Raw genomic sequence first — 12,098 nt, 5'->3', positions numbered from 1 at the left:
CAGTATGACTAGGGTTGCCAGGTGTCTGGTATTTGCTGGGACAGTCAGGTATTTGTGGCTTCTGTCCAGTAAAAGAAACATGTCTGGTGGGGGCGAGGGGAGCGTGAGGGATTTAAAGGGGCCGTGACTCCCCTTTTTTTTATTTTTTTGAGTGCAATTTTTTTTTGCTCAACCAATTTTTTCCCCGTCATTTTTTGTGGAAGTATCTGGCAACCCTAAGTATGAGAAGAAACGGGTTTGTAATTAAACCAACCAGAGAAAGCCCAAGAGCGCTTCTCGTTAGTCTCTTTTATTGATCTTACATTGGAGTTACTCAAAGCTTTAAAGATCTTTTGTTTTAAAGAAGTAGGCCAGGGTTTTTCAAAGTAATTTTGAGAACCTCTGTGCCTCAGAGTCTCTCCTGAGGCAGGTGGGCGAGAGGGGGAGTGCACCATTCCATCTGAAAACCAGACCCCTTTCAGGTGTCTCCAGCTGAACAAACAGGAATAGATGCGTCCCAAACTCCCTGAACAGTTCTGGAAATCTCAGCTGTTCTAAAGTCTGCTTATTTGGAAAATAAAAAGTTTCTTGGCATTTTCACTGCCCTTATCTTGATGGTACCCTAGTCCCGGGAGATGGTGGTTGTTTCTGTAATTAATAGAGCATGCAGGGGAGGGGGGAGGGGGAAAGCTGTTTCATTTTAATCATGTTTTATGCAAATTGGAAATGTAAATATCATGAAGAAATCTGTTGCTAACTTAATTTGTTTCCGCTGTAACAGTGTTGAAGGCCTTTGATCTCAGATTAGTGCTTTGATCCACTCCCTTGATCAGGGTTATGCACATGCTGTTTGTAGTAGATGCTCTTTCTTGGATGTAAAATATATTTATATAGATCCAAATGGATCGTTCAAAGAAATATCACAATAAACATTGCCAGTTAGATTGCGCAAGCATGAGGTGCAAATGGCTGAAAGTTAACTCCCAGAAAGTACTCCTGTAGATAGAGGTTCCCGGCTGGTGTAAATTGGTACGCCCTCATTAGTGTCTTTGGAGCCGGGCTAGTTAAGGACTGGGTCAATAGTCTTAAATGATCAGTTTACACCAGGGCTACTCAACTTTGGAAGCTCCGGGGGCCACAGTGATACTCACAGCACATACTAAGGGCTACAATTTAAGTGTGGTTACATATACATGCAAATATATATGCAAATATATGCAAATAGCTTCTTTCACATTGACGGCATGAATACAAAGATTAAGGCAAGACTACACAACACGCAGGCCCCATTTAACTCAGTTCCCCTGATATTAATACAATGCAGTATTTATCCAATTTCTACCCATCTGTTCTCAGTGGGGACAGATGAACGAGGAGCAATGGTCTCAAGTTGCAGTGGGGGAGGTCGAGGTTGGATATTATGGAAACCTATTTCCCTAGGAGGGTGGAGACGCACTGGAATGGGTTCCCTAGGGAGGGGGTGGAATTTCCATCCCTAGAGGTTTTTAAGTCCCGGCTTGACAAAGCCTTGGCTCAGATGATTTAGTTGGGGTTGGTCCTGCTTTGAGCAGGGGGTTGGACTCAATGACCTCCCAAGGTCTCTTACACTATGGCTACGTCTACATTGGCATGAATTTCCGTAACTGCTTAAAACGGAATACTATTCCGTTTTCAGTTTTTCTGGAAAAGGAGCGTCTACATTGGCAGGCTGCTTTTCTGGAAAAGCCCTTTTTCTGGAAAAGTGTCTGTGGCCAATGTAGACGCGCTTTTCCGGAAAAGAGCCCCGATCGCCATTTTCGCGATTGGGGCTTTTTTCCAGAAAAGACTACTGGGCTGTCTACACTGGCCCTTTTCCGGAACAGTGTTCCGGAATAAGGACTTATGACCGAGCAGGAGCAGAATAGTTTTTCCGGAATAGCGGCTGATTTTGTAAGTAGAGCATCGTTGCTTTTCCGGAAATTCAAGGGCCAGTGTAGACAGCTCGCAGCTTATTCCGGAAAAGCGGCCGATTTTCTGGAATAAGTGGCCCAGTGTAGACACAGCCACCGTGTCCTGACCAAGCTGCTCTTGGGGGTAGGTAACAAGCTAACACTAGGAAGAAGCTTACTAATTACTTCTCTTCACACAAGGAGTCACACAGAGGCCAGGTCTACACTCGACCCAGCAGCTTGGCTTAAGGTACGCAACTCCAGCAACATAGAATACTTAGCTGGAGTTGGCTTACCTTAAGTCAAGCTTGGTGGTGTCCCCATAGCAGAGGCCAATAGGAATAAATGCTCCCTTCAGCTTCCCTTATTCCTGGCAAGAGTAGGAGTACCGGACGATGGTGAGGGCATCCTCTGGGTTTGATTTAGTGAGTCTTTACTAGACTCACTAAATCAAACTCTGGAAGATGGATCGCAGGAGCCGCAATCTTCCACAGAGAGAAAACGTGACCTGAGTCCTGAGCCCATGTGTCAGCCCTTGAGCGCTCAGCTTGGCAAACATGGGTAGAGACCAGAGACAATCGCAATCCTGGCAAGACAAGCCATAGCTCATGCCTTTCCCTGCACTGTTCTTATGAAGGCATGCCAGGCCATTCAGCATTACAGTCTGACCCATAGTGACGAGACGTTCCAGTTAGGTATGTTAAAGGTAGTTTAATCAACTAATCGACTAGTTGATGGATAAGTCAATAAGCAGGGGAGACGCAACGGGTCTAGCTCCTGGTCCCAGCAGCTAACTCCACTGTGGCTCTGCCTTTTAAATGTATTAAGAGCCAATGGGCTCTTAATACCTTTAAAAGGCTGAAGTGCAGCGGGGGGAGAGGGGAAGACCCAGCGTGACTGCCAGCTCGTGCTGGTTCCCCCCTGCTGAGCTTCTGATTTTTAAATGTATAAAGAGCCGGTGGGCTCTTAATACATTCAAAGGGCTAAAGCTGGTGGGGGGGACCCGGCGTGAGCCGGGAATCAGCTATCCTGGCTTGTACTGTGACCCTCCTCCCTCCTCCCTCCTGTGCTTTTGATTTTTAAATGTATTAGGAGCCTACATTTAAAAAGTAGAGTTGCAGCATCTAGATCTGGGTGCAAGTTGAGAATCAGCTGATTCCTGGCTCGCGCCCAGTCCCCGCTACTGCCCTGCCCCCTGCAGAGACAGTGCTGGGGGGAACCGGCTTTTAAGTCCGCTCCCCCCAGCCCCAGCTCTGGCTCCTGCTCCCCCGTCTTGCTGCTTCTACTAGACACAGCAAGTCAGGGGAAGTGACTAGTCGAGGAACTAGCTTTTGCTTATCAAATAGTCGACTCATCACTTGCATCCCTAGTTCCAGACACTCATTCCACACACATCGCCAGGGCATCTTACCACCTTAGGAGATGTACTCTGGGTGCCCTAGGGCTGTTCCATCAAGCCTGCCACCCCAAACAACTACCAGCCTGAAAGCAAATCCCCTGCCTTTTTCCAGGCAAAGGCCAGCAGAGCTAGGCTGTTGTTTTGTCCAAAGGCAACATCACTTCAAACCCACCTCCAGAAATGTAGGCAGGAAACCAAAGACCGTCATGAAAACCGATGTTTCTTTGAATCCTCCACTCCATTATCCACCCCCCACCTTCTTATCTGATGGGTTCTTCTATCCACAACACACAATTTCCATTAAAGGCGGCCCACCTTTTCAGACGCTCCCGTCTCTATCTGTTTTTCATTAAAACACAAACCACCCTATTTCATTAGTTTCCCATTGAGTATGTGTAAAGCGCTGATATGGACATTTTACCCGGGGTGTTTTTAATCAGTTAATTTAACCAGAAACATTAATAATGTATTTCTCTGCCCCTTGACTGCTCATCTGTTAAACAGCTTATACATGGGAGAATAATGTCCCCCCCCCCCCCCCCCCCCCGTGACATGAAGTATCTAATACAGTGCAAATGGAATAAGATTTTGCATGTTTAATGCCAAAATGAGCAAAGAGGAAGATACTGTCTCCTGGGAACGGGTTGTACGGGATGAATGAAACCACTGCAAAGGACTTGTCTTTCTGAGCAACCAGCAGGAGAGGCCCATGTGCCAACCGAGTGCCAGGGAGATCCTCAAAATTGGGCTGAAGGAAGACCTTAGTGGCACATGGACCTCATGCCTATATGTAGCAGAAACTTCCCTCTCAGAGTTTCTCTAGCCCTCGCAAAAGAGCAACTTACAACCCCACTACAAAAAGGATGTGGATGCATTGGAGAGGGTCCGGCAGAGGGCAACCAAAATGATTAGGGGGCTGGAGCATATGACCTACAAGGAGAGACTGAGGGGGTTGGGTCTGTTTAGTCTGCAGAAGAGAAGAGTGAGGGGGGATTTGATAGCAGCCTTCAACTTCCTGAAGGGAGGTTCCAAAGAGGCTGCACAAAGGCTGTTCTCAGCAGTGACAGATGGCAGAACAAGGAGCAATGGTCTCAAGTTGTGATGGGAGAGATCCAGGTTGGATATTAGGAAAAACTATTTCACTAGGAGGGTGATGAAGCACTGGAATGGGTTACCTAGGGAAGTAGTGGAGTCTCCATCCCTAGAGATTTTTAAGTCTCGGCTTGACAAACCCCTGGCTGGGTTGATTTAGCTGGCAATGGCCCTGCCTAGGGCAGGGGGCTGGACTGAGGTCTCTTCCAGCTCTATGGTTCTATGATTCTATCTATGCTTTTGGTTTTAGCCAGGCAATCCAGCAACATCACTTAGGCTGATTCCTTTTTAATTAGGTTCCTAAACTCAAATATCAGAGGGGTAGCCGTGTTAGTCGGAATCTGCATAAACAATGAGCATCCTGTGGCACCTTATAGACTAACAGATTTATTGGCGCATAAGATTTCATGGCAAAGACCCACTTTGTCGTCTCTGACATGCATCTGATGAAGTGGGTCTTTGCCCACGAAAGTTATGTGCCAATAAATCTGTTAGTGTATAAGGTGCCATGGGACTTCTTGTTGTTTTTCCAAAACTTAGGCACCTTAAGTGCAGGCGTGGGCCAGGGCCTCTGGAAATCAGCCCATTGAGGGCTTGTCTAGACTACATCCTTCTTTCGAAAGAGGGATGTAAATGAGCCTGATCAAACGTGCAAATGAAGCGCGGATTTAAATATCCCATGCTTCATTTGCATATTCGCATCCCATCACTGTTTTGAAAAAGGGTATTTTGAAAGTGAAAACGCAGTCTAGACACGGTTCTTTAAAAAAAAAACTTGTTCGAAAGATCCCGTACTCCTGAAAAAATGAGTATGGGTTCTTTCAAAAATGGTTTTTTTTCCCGACAGAACCATGTCTAGACTGCGTTTTCACTTTCGAAATACCCTTTTCTGAAACAGCGATCGGATGTGAATGTGCAAATGAAGCGCAGGATATTTAAATCCGCGCTTCATTTGCTCTTTCGATTGGGCTCATTTACATCTCTCTTTCGAAAGAGGGGTGCAGTTTAAACATAGCCTTATTCCAGTGCCCAAAGTGGGAGTTAAACCTCCTTTTAGCCCCCCACATTTGAAAGTTTTGGCAGTTTCTGTTAGCAGGGATCCGCTGTCCTGGCTCCTCATGGCTCTACCTCCACGAATCTGAGCACGGAGCCAGTGGTTGGGAATGCCTTGGATTTTGCAGCTTGTGATCACCAACTCAATGAGGTTTTTCCCCAAGTGTGGCAGGACTCACAGCAACTCTGCCTGGCCCTCTTCAGCTGCCAACACCTCTTTGGCCGCCCTGATCTTATATGTGGAGCTGAACTTTCCTCTCACACAGAAAGGCTTTTAAAAAGCAACCGCCGATACTTGGAGATACACACCACTCTGAGGAGAGAGTTTGCAGCAACGAGCGCTTACCTCTCAGCACTTCTCTGTCTTTGAGAGACCTCTGCTTCACACCGAGGATTTGGTTTTTGGCCTGGCACTCCTAATCCTACGTGGCATTGGAGCCCAAACACAAGTTGGTGTTTTCCCCACTGTTATGCGGTCCACGTGGTTCCCGTGGCGTTCTCTTGGCAATAAAATGCCACAAACATCCTCCTGGGGTGGAGAGGAAGAATGGTCCATCAGGTAGGATGCTGGCTTGGGGCATGCACTGGTTCCATGCTACCGTCCTCATGGGGCCACTTCGTGTCTCTGAGCCTCAGTTCCCCATTGGGACACTGGGGAGAACAGCCTTGTATGTCCCCACAGGGAGTGCGGTGCTAAAGACTGCGGGGTGTGCAGAGGTGACGAAGGCTAGCCGAGGGCCTGAGACAGCGAGGAAAGCAGTGCATCGCTACAGACTAATAGGCCTGGTTTGGATTTGCACTAATGTTGGCTGTATCTGGACACTTATGTAGCTTTGTGACTGGGATGGCAGGGGTTAAGCCTGGCTACCTGGCTGAGAAGTCCCCGCCCCCCAGCCCTGCTGGGCATGCTCCAGCTGGAGGCCAGCTATAAAGGCTGGTGGAGCAGCTCAGTTTGGGCTGATTGCTGCAGGGGAAGGAAGTGCTGTAAGAGCTCCCAAAGGAGAAGTGCAGCTGCACTCAGAAGCTATCAGCAGGGAACTGTACCAGAAGCCCCCAGGCTGTAGAAAAGGGACAGAGCAGACTACGAGGGAGAAACTGGTAGGAAGTAGCCCAGGGTGGGGAGTTGAACCCTGGGTGCTTGGTGTGTTTTGTCTGGATTCCCTGCTGAGCTATTGGTGGTCCGCTCCACTACTGACAGGGCTCTGGGCTGGGACCTAGTGGAGAAAGTGGGCCTGGGTCCCCTAACCCCCTCTGCACCAATCTGACAAGGGGCTTGAACTGTGCCAGTAAGATTGACTCTGCCTGTTAGGCCACACAGCCCTCTGTGTAGAGAGCTGTACTATTGACTCTAACTGCTAGGCCCTGCTGCCCTTTGTGCAGGGAGATGTACCATTTGAACTTTGGGATGCATGCAGAATTGAGCTCCAATTGAGGGGCCTCAGTGGCCCAACACCCCCACCTGAGGGGAACAGGTGGGCTCATCCCATGACAAACCTTCATCACTGTCGTATCTGAGTGCTTCATGACAGTGGGTTTATTTTTCCCTCAGAACCCTCACGCTGAAGTTTTAGCCTTAGATGGGGAACAGATGAGGTGATTTGCCCAAGGTTTTAAGTGAGTCAGTGGCAGAGCTAGACTCTGAACCTGGCCTCCTGAGTCCCTGTCAGCTGCTTTAACCACCAAGCCAGCTTGCCCCTTGGCCCCACTGGAGTAACATCAGTTTCACAAAGCTGTGAGGAAACACAGATCATGTCTGTTTGCCTGTGCTGTACCTATCTGCACACCAAAGCTGGCTCCATATCACCCAGCTTAGCATCTAGGGCTTTTGCTAGCCCCAGACAGGGTGGTTTAAGGTGGTTCCATCCTGAGCAGTCTGGACTTGAGATTACTTCCAGCCAGGCTTGTGCCTAGAATTAACAATAAGACTTTTTTTTTTTTAAGCGAGCAGCGCTGGTGCCTTTTAACTTCCCCAAGGAGTCTGTTAACTCCTCCTGGGCTAGGGTACACACAATGCATCCTAAAGCTGGCCTTCTAGGGCTCCTGCTTTGACGTACGGGTTCTATACTGATGGATAGACCCATATGCTGCTCTGTTAGGGTGGAACTCTGAAACTCCTGGCCCACGGACCAGTCCCGGATAGATCAATTGCACAGTCCAGCCCGGGACTCCCTGTCAGGCTGGGGAGGGAATATCCATTACCAGCACTCAAGCCTCCCTCCCTTCCTGCCATTGCCTCCCTGCCCCCCATGACACCCCATCCCTCGAGCGTGCAGCTTTAGGGATCACTGGGGGGGGGGGCTGGTGCTGTGCGGTGTCAGCAGTTGTCTTCCCCCCCCCCCCCACCACACACACAGAAGTGGAGTCTCCCACCCCATGTGCTCCACTTCCCCCACAGCTCCTGTTGCCGTGGAGAGGATGGGGGGGGGGGGCTGCTGGCGATGCATGGTGCCAGGCTCCCCCAATGAACCCCAAAGTCACGTGCTCAGGGGACAGGATGCCATGGGGGGAGGAGGGAGAGGCGATGATGGGAAAGGGAGGGACTTAGGGGCCGGTAACAGTCAGGCTCTTCCCCAGCCTACAGAGAGTCCTGGGCTGGATTGTGCAATCTCTCTGGCTGGGACTGGCCTGTGGGTCAGGAGTTCGAGACCCCTGCTTGAGGGTGGGTGTCATTATAGAGCATGTGCTGCATGGTCAGGCTAATGGTTCTGGGGCTATGATACGCTAGGTGCTGGAGAACAGGAATAATTTTATTGGGCCCAAAGTTTTCCCATGAGCCCTCCTCTGCCTCCCAGCATATGGCTTCACGAGTCTAGGGCCCGGCGACCTATGATGGGCAGGTGTACAACAAGCCATGGTGTCTGTGCCTTCGGTAGATTTCCCAGGCGCTCTCTGCCTTGCGAAATGGCCAAGCAGCAGGGCATGTGTCAGCACTGCTTATTTCGCAAAGCCAAGCAGTTGGGAAAAGATAAAGCAAGCACTCCAGGTCCGGCTCTTTGCTCCAGCCGACTGGTGCTCAATGGGGGGGATGGCGATTTGGTCACGTCCATGCTTAGGTGGAAGTTCTAATGACGAGACGCAGCTCCTGCTATGTTAATTGCGTCGCTGGAGTCGAGGTATCTTAATTCGAACTTTGGTGCCATCTCTGCAGTGGGAGGCCAATGAGAGCAAATTCTCCTGTCAACTTCCCTTATGCCTCACCATCTGAGGAGTACCGGTGTCGGTGAGGGGTGCCCTCTGCATTCGATTTAGTGGGTCTTTACTAGACCTGCTACATCAAACGCTAGAAGATCAACTGCTGCAGTGTGGATCTCTCATAAGTATAGACGTAGTCAAGGATTCCCCTTGGGCAGGGGAATTCCCAGCTGGCCAGATGTGCTGTTCCACCCTGGCTTCTGAAGCATGAAGGGGTCAATGGAAAGGAGTCCTGGTCCCTTAGTAAATGTAAATAGCAGTGATGGGCACCATCTCCCAGGAGAAGAATTTAGGGCTGCCCCCCAAAAAGCCCAAGTTCTGTCTCATTTCCTGTAGAAAAGAAAGAAAATATTGTCTAGAGCTGTGCTGAGAAGTCTTCACTCACGATCAGCCCTGCCAAAGCCAGGCCCTCTGACGCTATGGCTATTTGGGAAGAGTTCATAGTCACATGGATCACTCAGTCCTGCAAGTAACCAGCAGCTGATTCCCCCCGTTTCTGTTTCATTCAGTCCATGCCTACCTCACCTCAAATGGCATCAGCTACATGGTCACGCCGCATCTCGTTAGGCTTTGCTGAGCTGAAGCGACAGGGCCAATGCAGGCTCACAAAAAGCGTAAGGGGCCAGGAATTCCCTTCCTCTGCTGTTCTGTCTGAGCAAGAAAACCAACCGGTGCCCGTAAGAAATCATTTTCCGTTCCAGTCATTGCACCCAAGGGAGCCATGATTGCTGCTGAGCAGAACTCAGACACTGCCGCAGGAAGCAAACTCTGTGTTGGCGTTATTTCGGGAGACGGTCTTTCTGCTCTATCCCTGGTGCAGGAGCTGTGAGCTATGAAGGGGAGAGGGCAGGGAGCCGTAGGCAAAGGAGCCCTTTGTGCCTCTCCTGCCTGCTAATAATACCTACTCGGCACAAAGGGTTCCTCTGAGTTGTAGGTTGGGAGTTGCCAGTTTCTTCTGATCTTTCCCCCTCGCTTCATCAAGAGGCTTCTGTAGAATTTCTTGGTGTCTCTTTAGGAAGAGACCAGATGGCTCTGCTGTGGGGGTGCAGGGACGCTGCTCCCCGCCCAGCTATTTGGAGCACCGAGACAGGGGGCCAAGGACATTCCTAAGGAGAGCGGTTGTTGTGGCTTTCTCTCTCCATGCACGGACACCCTTTTGGTAGGGTCACCAGGTGTCCGGTTCTTGCCTGGACTGTTCAGTATTTGGCTCCCCCATCCGGCAAAAAAACAGACATTAGACAGGATCACAAAGAAAAAACAGTTTCTTGCCATTTCAACCAGAAAGGACACTGTCTTAATGACCTAATCACATGCATCCTACTTCAGAAGACTTTCAAATCTGCACTTGAAAGGGAATCCTCTGAACTGGCATTCATGCTAAAATTTGACACTCTCCGCAGGGGGTTGAACAAAGACCCCAACTACCTTACCCATTACAAAGATAGCTTCCCCAGTTATCACCTCTAATACCATTAACTCACAGACATCTACCCTTCCCCACCTCTAATATTAACTCACAGGCATTCACCTTCCTCCCCCCCCTCCGCATCCCCCTTCTGTTCTGAAATGTGATTTGTCCTTTTCATATGTGTTCATTTTTTTAATTGTATCCTTTGGTATATATGGTTGTGACTATTTTCTTCCACTATTTGATCTGAGGAAATGGGTCTGGCCCACGAAAGCTCATCATCTAATAAACCATCTTGTTAGTCTTTAAAGTGCTACATAGTCCTGTATTTTGTTTCAGAAAATACTCTCTCCCTTTCCTTTTTTTTTTTTTCTCTCAACCAAGTTTGCCATGTTCAGGATTTTTGTTGAAAGCATCTGGCAAGCCTACCTTTAGGCTGGGGTTGGTTTCACCTCATATATTCGATTCCCAGTGTGATTTGCCACAAGCCGCGAAGGACTGTCTTGGTGAAGTTTAGCTCCGCTCCCAAGGGCTCGGAAGGGGGTCAAACCCCATGGTGGGGTGTGTATGTGGGTGTTCTCGTGCTGTTCCCATGGGAACGACTGATTTCCCATTGTTGCCGTTAACACCGCACTGTCAACGCCAGCCTTGTGGACTGCAGGGATTTTCTTTCTGCTAAGGCACTCTGTTGGCAGGTGTGATTTTTCAAAATCTGCCCTGAGAATGGATGCGGCAGCATTTATCTTCCCTTTCCCAGGGGCTCTAGAGATGACTTTGAGCACTGTCCTATACCACCCTGCCTGGGGCGGCGGGGAAGAAACACACTTGCTGCATTCTGAGCACTGAGGCGTGGGGAGTCAAATCGTCTAGTGTCTTTGCTCTGTTTCCCAGATGGCTGCAGCATGGGGACTTCCCAGTAGTCACTCTGGAGGAGGGGCTATGGGACACAAAATTCTGGAGACCCCTTTAGTTAGACACATAGAATTGCGGTTCTCAACCAGGGGTCCATTTGGGGCCAAGAGCAGGTTTTGAGGGGTTGCCAAGCAGGGCCAGCATTAGATTCGCTGGGGCCTACAGCGGAAAGTCGAATCCCCACTGCAGGGGGGTTGAAGTCTGAGGCTCTGAGCTCCGCCTAGGGTGGCCTTTCAACCTCTTCTTTGCTCCTCTGTCCTCTACTGATATGACACAGGCCACCTTTATGGCTTCTCTCTCTTTCTTTCGAGACCAGAGATGAAAGTGAGCTGGCGCACCCCGGTGTTGCCTTCCAGCAAGAAGTAACCAGCCGGCTGGGGCACTCGACTGCAACTGCTTCCAGCTGGGCACCCGGGGCTCTTCTGCAGGTCAGCAGGTAGCCAGGAAAGTGAAAGGGGCTGGCTGTGGGTGTGTGCTCCCCTCCCCCACGTCCGGGGCAGCCCCAGCTCCTAACCCATGCACTTTTGGGAGGGCTGGAGGGCTGTGTACTAGGTCGTCTTTCCCTTCCCTTGACTATCAGGGAGTGAGGGGAAAGTGCTCAGCTTGTGCCTTCCTCCCAGCTGCTGAGGGAAGGGCAGAGGACGATGCAGCAGGCTGTGAACTTCCCCCTTATCCCTTGAGAGTCAGAGGAAGGAGGACAGCAGTGACCTAGTATGTGCAGCTGCAGGTCCCCTTCCCTACTGAAAGTGCCCTTGGCCTCTTGCATTCTCCCCTCCACCCCCAGCCCTGCCTCCTGAACTCCCCACATCCTCTGCCCTGGGCCCCCTATGCAGTAAATGCAATTGCCCTCTATTCTTGAGGTACCTTGATGGCCACCAAGGGCTGAAGCTAAATCCTGAGCAATATTGCTCTGTGGAGGCTCTGTGACATTGGGGGGGGGGGCAGGCAATCACCTTGCTTACTACCCCCTACTGCCAGCCCTGGCTTTTATATTCCAGAAAACACTTGTGGCAGAGGTGGAACCTCAAGTTTGCATGTGTATGGGGGGGGGGGGGGTGGCACTCAGAAAAATGAGACCCTGTGGTATGGACAACAGGCACTATCCCACCAAATTGCACCAGAATAGTTTGTCCCA

The 12,098-nt window shown here is 50.0% G+C and overlaps 1 protein-coding gene across 2 annotated transcripts in view; it reads left to right on the top strand.

The window, feature by feature from the left end:
• Nucleotides 1-12,098, top strand: part of GRIK3 (glutamate ionotropic receptor kainate type subunit 3) — a 314,080-nt gene that overhangs the window by 136,214 nt on the left and 165,768 nt on the right. The window contains exon 1 of one of the 2 annotated variants that reach the window (XM_075908606.2): nucleotides 6,427-6,549. The exons of the other annotated variant lie outside the window; for it this stretch is intronic. The gene's annotated coding sequence lies outside the window, so the exon portion shown is untranslated. Of the gene's footprint in view, nucleotides 1-6,426; nucleotides 6,550-12,098 lie in introns of those variants that run through there. 2 annotated transcript variants of the gene reach the window in all.

The sequence above is a fragment of the Pelodiscus sinensis genome, chromosome 26 (genome assembly GCF_052426305.1).
Source record: "Pelodiscus sinensis isolate ZL-2025 chromosome 26, ASM5242630v1, whole genome shotgun sequence".
Taxonomy (NCBI): Eukaryota; Metazoa; Chordata; order Testudines; family Trionychidae; genus Pelodiscus; species Pelodiscus sinensis.
The sequence above is the reverse complement of the archived record's forward strand: the minus strand, read 5'-3'. Positions and strand labels throughout refer to the sequence as shown.